The sequence below is a fragment of the Salvelinus alpinus genome, chromosome 38, assembly GCF_045679555.1.
Source record: "Salvelinus alpinus chromosome 38, SLU_Salpinus.1, whole genome shotgun sequence".
Classification (NCBI taxonomy): domain Eukaryota; kingdom Metazoa; phylum Chordata; class Actinopteri; order Salmoniformes; family Salmonidae; genus Salvelinus; species Salvelinus alpinus.
Genome location: NC_092123.1, coordinates 10,337,447 through 10,349,875, shown reverse-complemented (window position 1 = coordinate 10,349,875; position 12,429 = coordinate 10,337,447). Strand labels below are relative to the sequence as shown.

At 41.3% G+C, this 12,429-nt stretch overlaps 1 protein-coding gene across 1 annotated transcript in view; it reads right to left on the bottom strand.

Moving 5' to 3' along the window:
• The window catches only part of LOC139566288 (alpha-1,6-mannosylglycoprotein 6-beta-N-acetylglucosaminyltransferase A-like), a 124,271-nt gene extending 114,791 nt beyond the window's left edge, over window positions 1-9,480 (bottom strand). Inside the window, exon 1 of the mRNA XM_071387367.1 lies at window positions 9,315-9,480. The gene's annotated coding sequence lies outside the window, so the exon portion shown is untranslated. The remainder of the gene's footprint in view (window positions 1-9,314) is intronic.
• Between the last annotated feature and the right edge of the window lie 2,949 nt (window positions 9,481-12,429).

Sequence of the window (12,429 nt, the reverse complement as noted above, 5' to 3'; positions counted from 1 at the left end):
GTTGCAAAACGTTTTTCTATGATGTGCTTGTGCCCTAAATGCACAAGACCCTGAAACTCTAACAGAAACCCCCAATGTGCTCGTTGACTGTCACAACGCCCCTCCCTGTTCTTTAGAAGGGAGGCGTTACAGAATACAGACTGATTTCTCAGGTTTCTAACTCAGGACCTTTATTTGGCTGGCAGGGTGCCTTCTGGCACTCAACAGCGCCTATGAAACCCTGCGTGCTGACAGCCAGCTTCGGTTTCACAATATACAATACAACCACCACCGTTGGAGTGGGTGACATACAAATTACTGAATTGTTGTTTTAATGGCTGGAACCCACACACACTCAATTTATCTCTAGAAGGGCTGAGAATCCCAACTGCTGCTAACAGCTGTGATTATTTTTAGGCTTATACAGTTGTCAGATCACAAAATACTGTGTGCTCACATAGCTAGGCGTATAAACAATAGGCTACCTGAAGCCTATGGGCTACATCAATACCCTAGTTTTATCAGGAGGAGCTAGGCTTGTAGTCAGTGTGCTCCCAATCATCATACAACACAAAGGTCTGAAAGAACATAATAATCAAACATACTTTTAACATCATAACTCCCAAAAAGCCATGATAATCATCAACATCATAGGCTACCTTCCACTGATAAATATATTGACACCCTTGCCCCTCAACCGTGCCTCCTAAAGACTGAGACAGATGGCCATGCATTGCAGGCTGCTAAAGCTTTGTCCATTTCCTTAGGATTTGTGATGGGAGCTCAAAATAGCCCACATCAGACTGGGGGGGAATAATCCATAGGGGAAACCAGGCCGAGGATCTCTAGATTAATTCCACTGCATTGCTCCTGCATTGCTCCGAGTCTGAAAGAGACAGCCTCCTACTGAAATGGAATAATGTTCTTTAAAAGCCTTTTCACCTCACATGTTGCAAAAGCTGAACAAAAGCATTGAGATATGTGAATAGATAGGCTACATCAATAATGGACCAGAATGAAAAAAATAAAAAAATAACCTAGGCGGCATTTCCCACCTAAAAATAAGTCAGAATCAGGTGACTTAAAAAAATGTCCAATCCAACATGTGCAGGTGTTGATTGAGCCAAAACTAAGGCATAGGAATGACATTCCCTAACACTTTAAAACTGTAGGACTAAAGCCTCAAGTTGGTACCGGTATGTCCCTCTACACAGCCCTTGAAGCGTCCAGGCAGCAGTCTAAGGTAATGGAGACGTGAAACTGACGATGGCCATGCTGTCATGGAGACGAGTGTGACTGCGCATCCAAATAGGCTACTTCTTCACACTCGGCAGGGCCTCCATTCAGTTATTAATTCCCAGCTCTAGTCCAGACAAACGGCCATACCTTACTGGTGTGAACGGCACACAGCATAATAGGCCAATACTCTGCCCAAAAACACCTCAGATTTTTTGCGTTGTCATTATGAAGATTTCTTTACACAAGAATGCAATTCTGCTGGTCTTTATTATGGTCTTTATTAGAGATCTACCGATATGGGATTTTTTGGGTCCGATACCGATTTTAGGGTGGCAAAAGTCACCGATTACCGATATATCTGCCAATATATTGTTTTTTAGAAATGGAATGAAAAACAGACCTTTTTTTACACAAATTGTGCTCCAAAAGATTAAAAGATATTCTAAATGACGATTTCTCAACTAAATATAAAAGTTTACATTTTATCTGTGGTTTACAGCAGTGGTTCCCAACCAGGGGTACTTGGCCTATCCACAGGGGGTACTTGAGAAGCCTCATGAGACCATAGTCCTACTGGTAAAATGCACGAGGGGGTACTTCAGAGTAAAATGCAATTGGTGGTACAATAACCAAAATAGGTTGGGAACCACTGGTTTACAGGATATCCACTGACCACAAGCTAGCTGTTCCTTACAACAATATTTGCTTACAGAAACCACATGTACATTACACTGTTTCTCAATACAAAATGTATTGGCTATACATTTCAACTGCAAATGGCATGTGCTAATGACTAAAAACATTTATGCAGGAAAATGCTAACCGCACAGGTTTTAGTCACAAGTTCCAATTTAGCTAGCTAGCTGACGTTTGCTACTTATCTCATCATGAATACAAGCACATGGCCTTAATGACGGCACATATCTAACTGCCTTGCTTTTTGCAGATTGCGGAAAACTAACTAAATAAGCCCACTAGCTAACATAATAGACCCAGACAGTAACAGAGTTATCTTTGTATCAAGGACAAGTGTTCACTTTGTCACCAGTCCAGTGTTAGCACATAAGTAGCACAGATAGCTAGCTAGCTACCTTGCTGGCCAGCTATCTAGCTACCTTGCTGGCTAGCTAGCCAGCTACCTTGCTGGCAAGCTAACGTTAAGAATGTGATGAGGACAGGGCTGCTTGCTTGGAGAAGCAGACATATTTGTGTATTCTATGTACATAATATGGCCGATTTATCTGTGGAACCGATTCATCAGTCTTTATTCTTTGGACAAAAGATGTTATCATGTAGGCCTAGGGATGTGACAGTGTAATTGACGATTATAGATGAAGACAATCATGAAAATAACAGTCCAAACCGTATTTTTTTTAAATATTTTTTTATATATACACTTCATATTCAAGTCGACAAACTTTACCCAAAAGCAGCAAAATAAAAGAAGGCCTGGTTTACATTTAACTGACAATATAAGGAGAGACGAGAGGCGGTAAACTATCCAGTTTAGATGTTTGTGTTGTGGAACGAACAGCTGACTGAAGACGGGACGGTCGGGCATTCAAAAAGATGACACATGCTGTTGAGTCCATTTCAGTGGTAACATTAACTTTGGACAAAGTGATGAAACGTTGCTGCTTCTTGTTTCAGCAAGGCGTTGTAGCAAACGACTATGCGACCACAAAAACCACTGCGTCTGGTTTACCAGGCAACTGCATTGTGTCCTTTGTAGACAAAACAGCAACACTATGGCACGGGATGGGTAACTTAATACTAAGCGTGATGAGTGAGAAGATCAAAACAGGCTGTTCCCGACACCCACACTGAGCTTAACATGACAGTGGTGGTGCTGAGTGAGAGAGCAAGTGAGAGACAGAGATCACCACTTCCTCAGAAGGAGAGTGCAGTTACAGATCATTCAGATACAAATGCACTGGTGTAGACCAGATACAAATGCACCGGTGTAGACCAGACATCTGTCATGTATCTGTCATGTAGAATAAGGCACAGGCCTATTCGTCAAGCTCTAGTCATTAGGCCTGCATTTCTACCTGCAAAGTGCTAGGCTTACCATTGTACCAAACTGAATAAGCTCCAGTTCCCACCTGCCCTCCCCTTCATCGGCTGAGCTACCATTTCCCTGCAGTCTCTGCTCTCAAACGGTTGGCACCACACACACACGTGACGCGGGCGGGCGCAGCACCGTGACCAATCTGTGACGGTCACCCCACCAGCCAGGCAGGGCTGCTGGCCACAGCCTGCCAGCAGGGTGGGCACCACCATCCTGCCACTGGCCTCTTGCCCAAGCCTGGTTCAACACAGCACCACAGTCCGGGATATACGCGCGCACGCACACACGCACACTTCAAAAGTTTGGAGTCACTTAGAAATGTCCTTGTTTTGAAAGAAAAGCACATTTTTGTCCATTAAAATAACATCAACTTGATCAGAAATACTGTGTAGACATTGTTAAATGTTATAAATGACTACTGTAGCTGAAAACGGCAGATTTTTTTATGGAATATCTACATAGGCGTACAGAGGCCCATTATCAGCAACCATGACTCCTGTGTTCCAATGGCACGTTGTGTCAGCTAATCCAACTTTATCATTTTAAAAGGCTAATTGATCATTAGAAAACCCTTTTGCAATTATGTTAGCACAGCTGAAAACTGTTGTTCTAATTAAAGAAGCAATAAATCTGTCCTTCTTTAGACTAGTTGAGTATCTGGAGCATCAGCATTTGTGGGTTCGATTACAGGCTCAAAATAACCAGAAACAAATAACTTTCTTCTGAAACTCGTCAGTCTATTCTTGTTCTGAGAAATTAAGGCTATTCCATGCGAGAAATTGCCAAGAAACTGAAGATCTCGTACAACGCTGTGTCCTACTCCCTTCACAGAACAGCGCAAACTGTCTCTAACCAGAATAGAAAGAGGAGTGGAAGGCCCCAGTGCACAACTGAGCAAGAGGACAAGTACATTAGAGTGTCTACTTTGAGAAACAGACATCTCAAGTCCTCAACTGGCAGCTTCATTAAATAGTACCCACAAAACACCAGTCTCAACGTCAACAGTGAAGAGGCAACTCCGGGATGCTGACCTTCTAGACATTTCTAAGTGACCCCAAACTTTTGAACGGTAGTGTACGTACGTGTATGTGTATCAAAAGTTTGGGGTCACTGGGGCGCTCAGCAGTGTAGCACAGAAGTTAAATTCTGAGAAATATTACCATTCCTATTTGGTATAGCCTATTTAAATACATATATTATATAGTCTATACAACGCAAGAAAGGAATGTAGGCTCGACAGAGCAGATATTTCCACCAAAGCAGCGCAAGAATGTCCATTCGGAAAATATTGATTCTCTCTCTCTGTCGGATGCATGGGCATTTAGCCTATACCATTTTTTTTTTAAATAACAGACACTCCTTAACGATCTTGTGTCTAGCCATTTATAAAAAATTAAAAAGCTTAAAATAAAAAAAACTCTTCAGTCGATAGGCTATGATTGAATATGACTGAAGGCTACGCTTCATTGTTTTATGCATGGCTTTCCCTCCAATCAAACAATGGGTTCCATCACAAAAGGTTATTTGAATAGCCTAAAAACGTAAGTTAGCCAGAGGTCTAATAATGAGAGAGAACAAACAATATCAATAGCCTAAAGAAAAATCCAATGACAAGTTTAAGCTTATTAAGAAATAAAATGATCCATGCGGGCTGTTGAAGACTAAAATGGCCAATAACCTATCCTCCTACTAGACCTAAAAGCTTAAAGAGAATTTAAAGTTAGGAAGAGCATTTTATTTCCCAAATATTCTAGTCTACGAAGGTGTTGTCCTAAAGTTGTGGCTTTCAAAAATAACAAGAATGAAAGTATATAGACTAGACTATTTTATGAGGCAAATAAAGCAACTATTATCCAGTTCTGAAGCAGGTAGACTGCTTCTTATCCAGCCCATGATGTAGGCCTATAGCTTAGTTCACTAGGTTAAGGCAGCCCATTCCTCATCAGACAGTCACTGCACCATCATGTGCGCGCCACACAGACAGAAACACACACAAAACATGTTCTGCACCTCCACCAGAAAGGGTTAGAACAGATTTGCCATTGCCTGCACTTACCAGGCTTTCAAGGTTTTCTTGGGGGGGGGCGGCAATAGCATCGTATATATCACAATGTTTTATTGGTAAATAATCACAATAGGACAAATGTTAACCACGCCCCAACACTACACACCATCACAGAGTTAAAGAGTTGTGTGGGTTGTTTACCCCTTACTGTGTGTTGCGTACCAACAGAGCGTTTCTGTTCTCTCCACCTCCTCTGAATAAAGAGGCAGTAGACTGCCACTGCAGCGCACAGTAAATCAAACATGGTTTCCTCTCGGCCGCTCTCCTAGGGCAGGCACATTTCAGAGGCCCGCTTGGGCTCTGGTTTCTTGACCGACCCTGCTGCTCACTCCTGTAAGCCTATGGAGAGCCGAGCGGTTAAACTGATTGGGATGCTGTATTAGACAGTGATCCTCTTAACCCCAAACCCGCAAGTACCCGTTCAGGTCAAGCGGCAGTAAAACTGTCAGGACTAGTAGGTACAGTAAAGTGCTCATTTTCACAGTCAAGCTTTCCCGATCAAGTGTCTCATCTCAAAAACAACAGTGATGAAGAAAACAATACTCAGAAACATGAATTCATTATGTATTAATAAGATGATAGTTACAATAGAGACTGAGTTTATGTTTCCCAAAGGAACCTTAGTTTGTGGACTTATGGTTTACAGATTACATAAAGTTAGGCCTATCGGTTTAACCAACACACAGCCGTTGGAAAGATAGGTTAATTCAATATAAAGATTATCTGTAATAGCCACAGGACTGTTTGTCTGTATGTAAGGAATAACCCAAGCAGGACGAGCGTAGCAACAAGTGACCATTTAACTAAATCATAGCAATACATCCCCCTTCATCCCCAGAGATTCAGAAAGCAGCTAATATCCTGGTCTGCTGATTGTGTTCGAGATCCACCAGAGCAGAAACAGAAGAGCACTTTATCCCAGGTGTCATTAGATCTCAGTATGGGTGCTAGGACATTAATCATTTGACTGGAGCATATTGTCATGAAAACCTATTGAGTACTGAACCGTACTGCAGCACATCCTGTAACACAGTAGGTAGACTTCCTTAAAACTGCAATATATAAAACTTTTTGTGCGACCTGACCAAATTCACATAGAAATGTGAGTTATAGATCTGTACTTGTCATTGAAAGTAAGTCTAAGAAGTGGTAGATCTACTGGATCTACAGAACTGCTGGTTCTGTTCTAACTGATCATTAATTGCACCCACCTGGTGTGCCAGGTCTAAATCAGTCCCTGATTAGAGGCGAACAATGGAAGAAAGCAGTGGAACTGGCTTCGAGGGCCAGAGTTCAGTTTGAGGGCTCTACATTATAGTTGCTTGTTTTGTTACAGAAACTGAAAATAGGGGAAATATAAAACAAATTGCAACCAGGAAATGACAGAGCGATATCTGCAATGTTGTATAAACAAAGACCAGGTAGAATGACTGAAAATAGAATGACTAGGTTATGTATATGGTATAAACAGTGCTATTACAGGCATTGAATCCAGTTCCGAACTAAAAGCTCCTATTTGCGTTCCTCCATGCCTAAGCTGAAAAACGCAACTATTTGCTTTTAATAGAAATTTGTGTGGTATACAAGCCAGTGTTAAAATACTGACTGCTGTACATTTATCCAAAGCCTTTCCATCTGCCTTGACAAAGTGAGATGATATCATATGATTCAATCTACAGCCTAATCAAGTGATGAAAGGCTTAATTACAAGCTCTACCTTTCCCTTCAAAAGGATTCATAAACAGCTCATCTCTTTGATACAAAAGCACCTAGGTGAGGCAATCTTCAATCCCTCCCAAAAAAACTTTAAACATGCTCGAAGCGAACATTAGCCTACATCTCAATACAGAATTCAAGAGTGATATGTGACATTTTAAGGAAAACCAAAAAAATCTGAAGCTTTGGACTTGCCCAACCATTTAAACAGAAGGTGATTGTATTAGGCTATCCTGCGGTTTTAGCCTAAGTCAGTTCGAGCCGAACACAGTGACCAAGCACAGTGAGTGGGTGGCACAAAGAGAGGGAGGCAGTGGTGTGTGTGTACAGGTCGTGAGGAGTAGGACCCCTTTAATCAGAGAGAGACTCTTCCGCGGCTCTGGGCGAAACCATCAACAAGCCCACCTCCGTCCCATCCCTCCATCACCTCCAGCCCTGCCCAATGATGCGGTCCCAACAATTTATCTTGCCAGCAGCAAGGCATGCCACTGGAGCAAAGCTCCTTTCAAGCAGATTTATACTCCCCAAGAGCTGCAGCAAAGGCGCTTGAAAGAGCTCTTTATAAAGGCAAGGAAGCCAGCAGCTCACCTCTGCTAACTGCAGTCCCAATGGCCGTTTGATAGTCAGGATAATAAGCTAAGCAGTGAGGTGAACAGAAACCCAATATCACCTCAATTACAACTGCCAGTGTGTCCTCCATCTTAATCACACTTCTTCATTACCAAGGGGATAAGAAAGAGCCAACCTCCAAGAGAAGATACTAAACATCAAAAGCTGAATGTTTTATGTTTTCATGGCACCAACCATAACGTTACCTGTACCTGAGCCAAATTCCTTAGAGTAAGTATACTGTAGAGAATGTGGACTACAGTTGTAATTACAGAGTACACTGGACTGTTTCCAAGGGGATTTCTGGGTGTTTGAATAAATCTCCTGGGTTGTAAGAGAAGCACTCTTTCAGATCTACTCAGAGGATTGCAGCCAAGGCAGTATCCACGGGCCCTGTGGAGCGCCCAGGGGCCAACCTACAAGATGGCCATGGATCTAGGCAGTGGCAGTTAGATCCATGGCCATCTTGTAGGTTGGCCCCGTATTGAGCAACCCAATCACTGAGCTATAGGAAGTTAGGAACATATAGTGAGCTAGCTCTCACAGTGGAAATTGTGGGGAAAGTGTTTTTCATACTTATCCACAAAAGGACACTTCACATATATTACATTACCATGGTCACAAAACCTTTTAATTGATACATTTTCACATGTGTAGTTATACTGTAGTAACATTGCTTTACGTAAAAAATGTAAAAAGTCTGCAAATTATCAAAATATATCTAGTGAAAAGACAATCAAAAGATACAGGCTGTACATAACAAATTGTGATATAGATTGTTTTTTCAATGACAGGTGGGAGCTACAACTCCTGAAACTAGGCAATACCATGCAGTGTCATGTATTTTAGATTCGTACAGATTAACCATACTCATTCGATTTGATTGGGGGATTGTTAACACCTCTAGCTAGCTAGATACCATTCAAACAGCAATTCAAGCGACATAGCCAGTAGTGTCACTTCTATCATATCATGCCAAGGATCGAATTCAAAAGAATGTTAGCTGTTATTACTTGTAGTAGTATTAAATCAATGCAACCAGAGCTATGATTCTGTGTTATCGTGAAACAATAGACATCTGTTGACAACTAAACCTACACTGGCTGGTTTGCTAATGTTACTGCAAAACTGTCAATGATATGTAGGTAGGCTATAACATGGCTAGCTAGTTACTCTCGTCTGACCGCGCACTCATATAATCGACAACAGACAATTTTAGCAAGCAAGAAAGTAGCCCCGTTCATAACTAGCCACTATGTTTTTAAACTACCAGACAAGCTAACCATTATATTGAATAGGTCAGATGGATTATTAGCAACATTTGGGCGCTGCGGTATGCGATTCTTTACTAGTTCGCGCTAGCTGTCACATGCAGTAGTTTCTCAGGAAGCCAACTAACGTTAGCTAACTAGCTAACAATAACATTACTGTAATAGCTGTTAACGAGAGATATCTGACAAGAAACGAGAACAAACTGAAATAGCTAGCTAGCTAGCTATGAGTCTGGCTTTCTGGTCATCCCTTCCGTCATTGAGCAGCACTTCTAACCGCAGTGACAAGTCTCTCGTAGTACGATTGGGAGAATACTGCGTCTGCAATGAAAATGCTATGTTGTGAAATCATATTACAGCTTACCTTTCGATTGGTAGAGTGCTCCAAATTGACTTCAGGGCTCAGGTTTTGATTTATGCTGATATGATAACAGATGCTACAGGATTCCGTATGAATGGCCAGTTACTGTAGCTTGCTACAGTTTTCCGCTCTAGCGCTCGAGCCTTTTCTTTCGCTCTGTCACTTCCAGCACCTTGTCCTAACGCAAAGGCTATTTAGGGATCCTCTGAATGTTGGTATCCCCTTGAAATAACGAAAAAAAAAAGAGAGCAATATTTACCTTTATGAGAAAGGGATAAGCATATATTGTATTACATGTTGCATTGGTGCTGTTTTATTCATATTTAGAAGCATGTTTATTTTATATTTCGCATATGTACTAATTGCATGTGTCATACAAGGAATTATGGGCCTTAAGAGATCATAAATAGGGGAAAACGATATGCATAAACTATTTATGTGGTCAATAATTCCATGTTAACTGAAACTATATATTATTTTCAGTTTTCTTACTTTCATATATATGTTCATTATAAGTAGCCGAATCTACACAGCAGCCCAATCCCTAGGCTGCGTAGTGTCATATGACAACAAAATCACCATTCTCCCTTAAAAAGGTGAACAAAATAAAAAAGACAAGCTTAGTGATTGCTGCCATCTGCTGGCCTTTTGTATACTGAAAGTAAGCGTCAGTCACCGTCATTCACTTATGTCACACACAGTGTGTCACACACATTGTGTACTACATTGGGTGCGTCGCTTGATTCAGAAATGATTTATTTTGGCTGATAGAGTTGAAAGAAATCCAAACTGTTGGTCTGAGAGGCCCACTAGAGGGCATCCACAGCACAGGTTTATATGCCAATATTATGGACATGAATTAGAACATAACAGGATGTGAAATGGCACACCAATCCTACTTTGATATTTTCCTGCCAAAATACAGCAACATTCCAGGCTTATCTAATCCATAGCAAGTGACACATTGATATTCAAACTTTTCATTACAAAAGTATTTTAGATTTGCTTTATATTTTTGATTTTGATGGTGGTTAGTTAAAAACATTTCGGGGGGCATTCCCAAAGTTCCCCTAATACACCAGTCCCCCAGGCCTAGACATTGGCAACTCAAACCCGTCCATATCACATTGATATTGTAATTGTTAGGCTGTGGACCGCATTATGAAAGCGCTCCATCTTCAAAGGAAGTATAAATTACAGATAAGCCCCCTCCCAAAGCTCAGATTTATTCATTTATTTGCCCCTCTTGATTTAAAGACATACTTCTATGAAGAGGCCCCTCTCAACTCTGAGAGGAGAATGTCTTGTACTTGCCATTGAAATCCGAAGAGGCAGCAAATAAAGCCTGCAGGTGTAGAACTAATGCACCTTACTCAAAATGGACAGCATTTAGTCAGGATCATTATAAGATGATTATGATAAGACATTATTAGGGAGTCATACATGCTCTTTATGACAAGTCTTACATTGCATTATAACTGCATAACAATGCATTAAAGGCTTTAAGTAAAGTGTTACCAAAATTCAATCTAATCCAAACTAAGTGTATAGGAGAGCACCTATCCACTGGTAGCTACCAGCAGGTTAACCTGTAGTAAACTGGGTCCCATTAGAATGTTAATGCTACTATGGCAACTGACCATCTCTGCTGCATATTCCCCCTCAATCCAATCATGATTCATGGCTCAGAGCCTCAGACACATTCAGTGAACAACTCATGCAGAAGGCTCATAATAATTTGACATGGTTTGAAATCTGAGTAAATCATGCTCCTCAGCATAGAAATATCATCTATTAATCTTCTATTCATGTTCTTATTATCTACTCAATCTATGCCAGTCGGGAGGTTGATTGAGGTGATTGTAGAGGTGATTGTAAATTTAACGGAATTGGGTCAATTCAGAAAAGCAAATGATAGGCCTACTATGATCATCTTCCTTTTGTGCGGTGGACATGGTCCCTATAATGTACATTATTTTTCACCAGAGCCCTATGAGCCCTGATCAAAAGTAGTGCACTATGTAGGGAATTGGGTGCAATTTGGGATGCAACCATGACTGTGACCATTTTACTTTCCATCACGAGATTGCCTAAATATACTGTATTACATCCAGGGAATTATTGTCATTTACAACTTTGGATAACCCTAATCATCCTGTAACACATATTGTAGGGTGGCTTGCGACAGTATTCACCCCCCTTGGCATGTTTCCTATTTTGTTGCCTTAAAATTGATTTTTGGGGGGAGTTTGTATCATTTGATTTACACAACATGCCTACCACTTTGAAGATGCAAAATAATTTTTATTGTGAAGCAAACAAGAAATAAGACAAAAACACAGAAAACTTGAGCGTGCATAACTATTCACCCCCCTCGAAAGTCAATACTTTGTAGAGCCACCTTTTGCAGCAATTACAGCTGCAAGTCTCTTGGGGTATGTCTCTATTGGCTTGGCACATCTAGCCACTGGTATTTCTGCCCATTCTTCAAGGCAAAACTGCTCCAGCTCCTTCAAATTGGATGGGTTCTGCTGGTGTACAGCAATCTTTAAGTCATACCACAGATTCTCAATTGGATTGAGGTCTGCGCTTTGACTAGGTCATTCAGAGACATTTAAATGTTTCCCCTTAAACCACTCGAGGGTTGCTTTAGCAGTATGCTTAGGGTCATTGTCTTGCTGGAAGGTGAACCTCCGTCCCAGTCTCAAATCGCTGGAAGACTAAAACAGGTTTCCCTCAAAGAATTTCCCTGTATTTAGCGCCATCCATCATTCCTTCAATTTTGACCAGTTTCCCAGTCCCTGCCGATGAAAAACATCCCCACAGCATGATGCTGCCACCACCATGCTTCACTGTGGGGATGGTGTTCTTGGGGTGATGAGAGGTGTTGGGTTTGCGCCAGACATATCGTTTTCCTTGATGGCTAAAAAGCGAAATTTGAGTCTCATCTGATCAGAGTACCTTCTTCCATATATTTGGGGAGTCTCCCACATGCCTTTTGGCGAACACCAAACGTGTTTGCTTATTTGTTTCTTTAAGCAATGGCTTTTTTCTGGACACTCTTCCATAAAGCCCAGCTCTTTGGAGTGTACGGCTTAAAGTTGTACTATGGACAGAT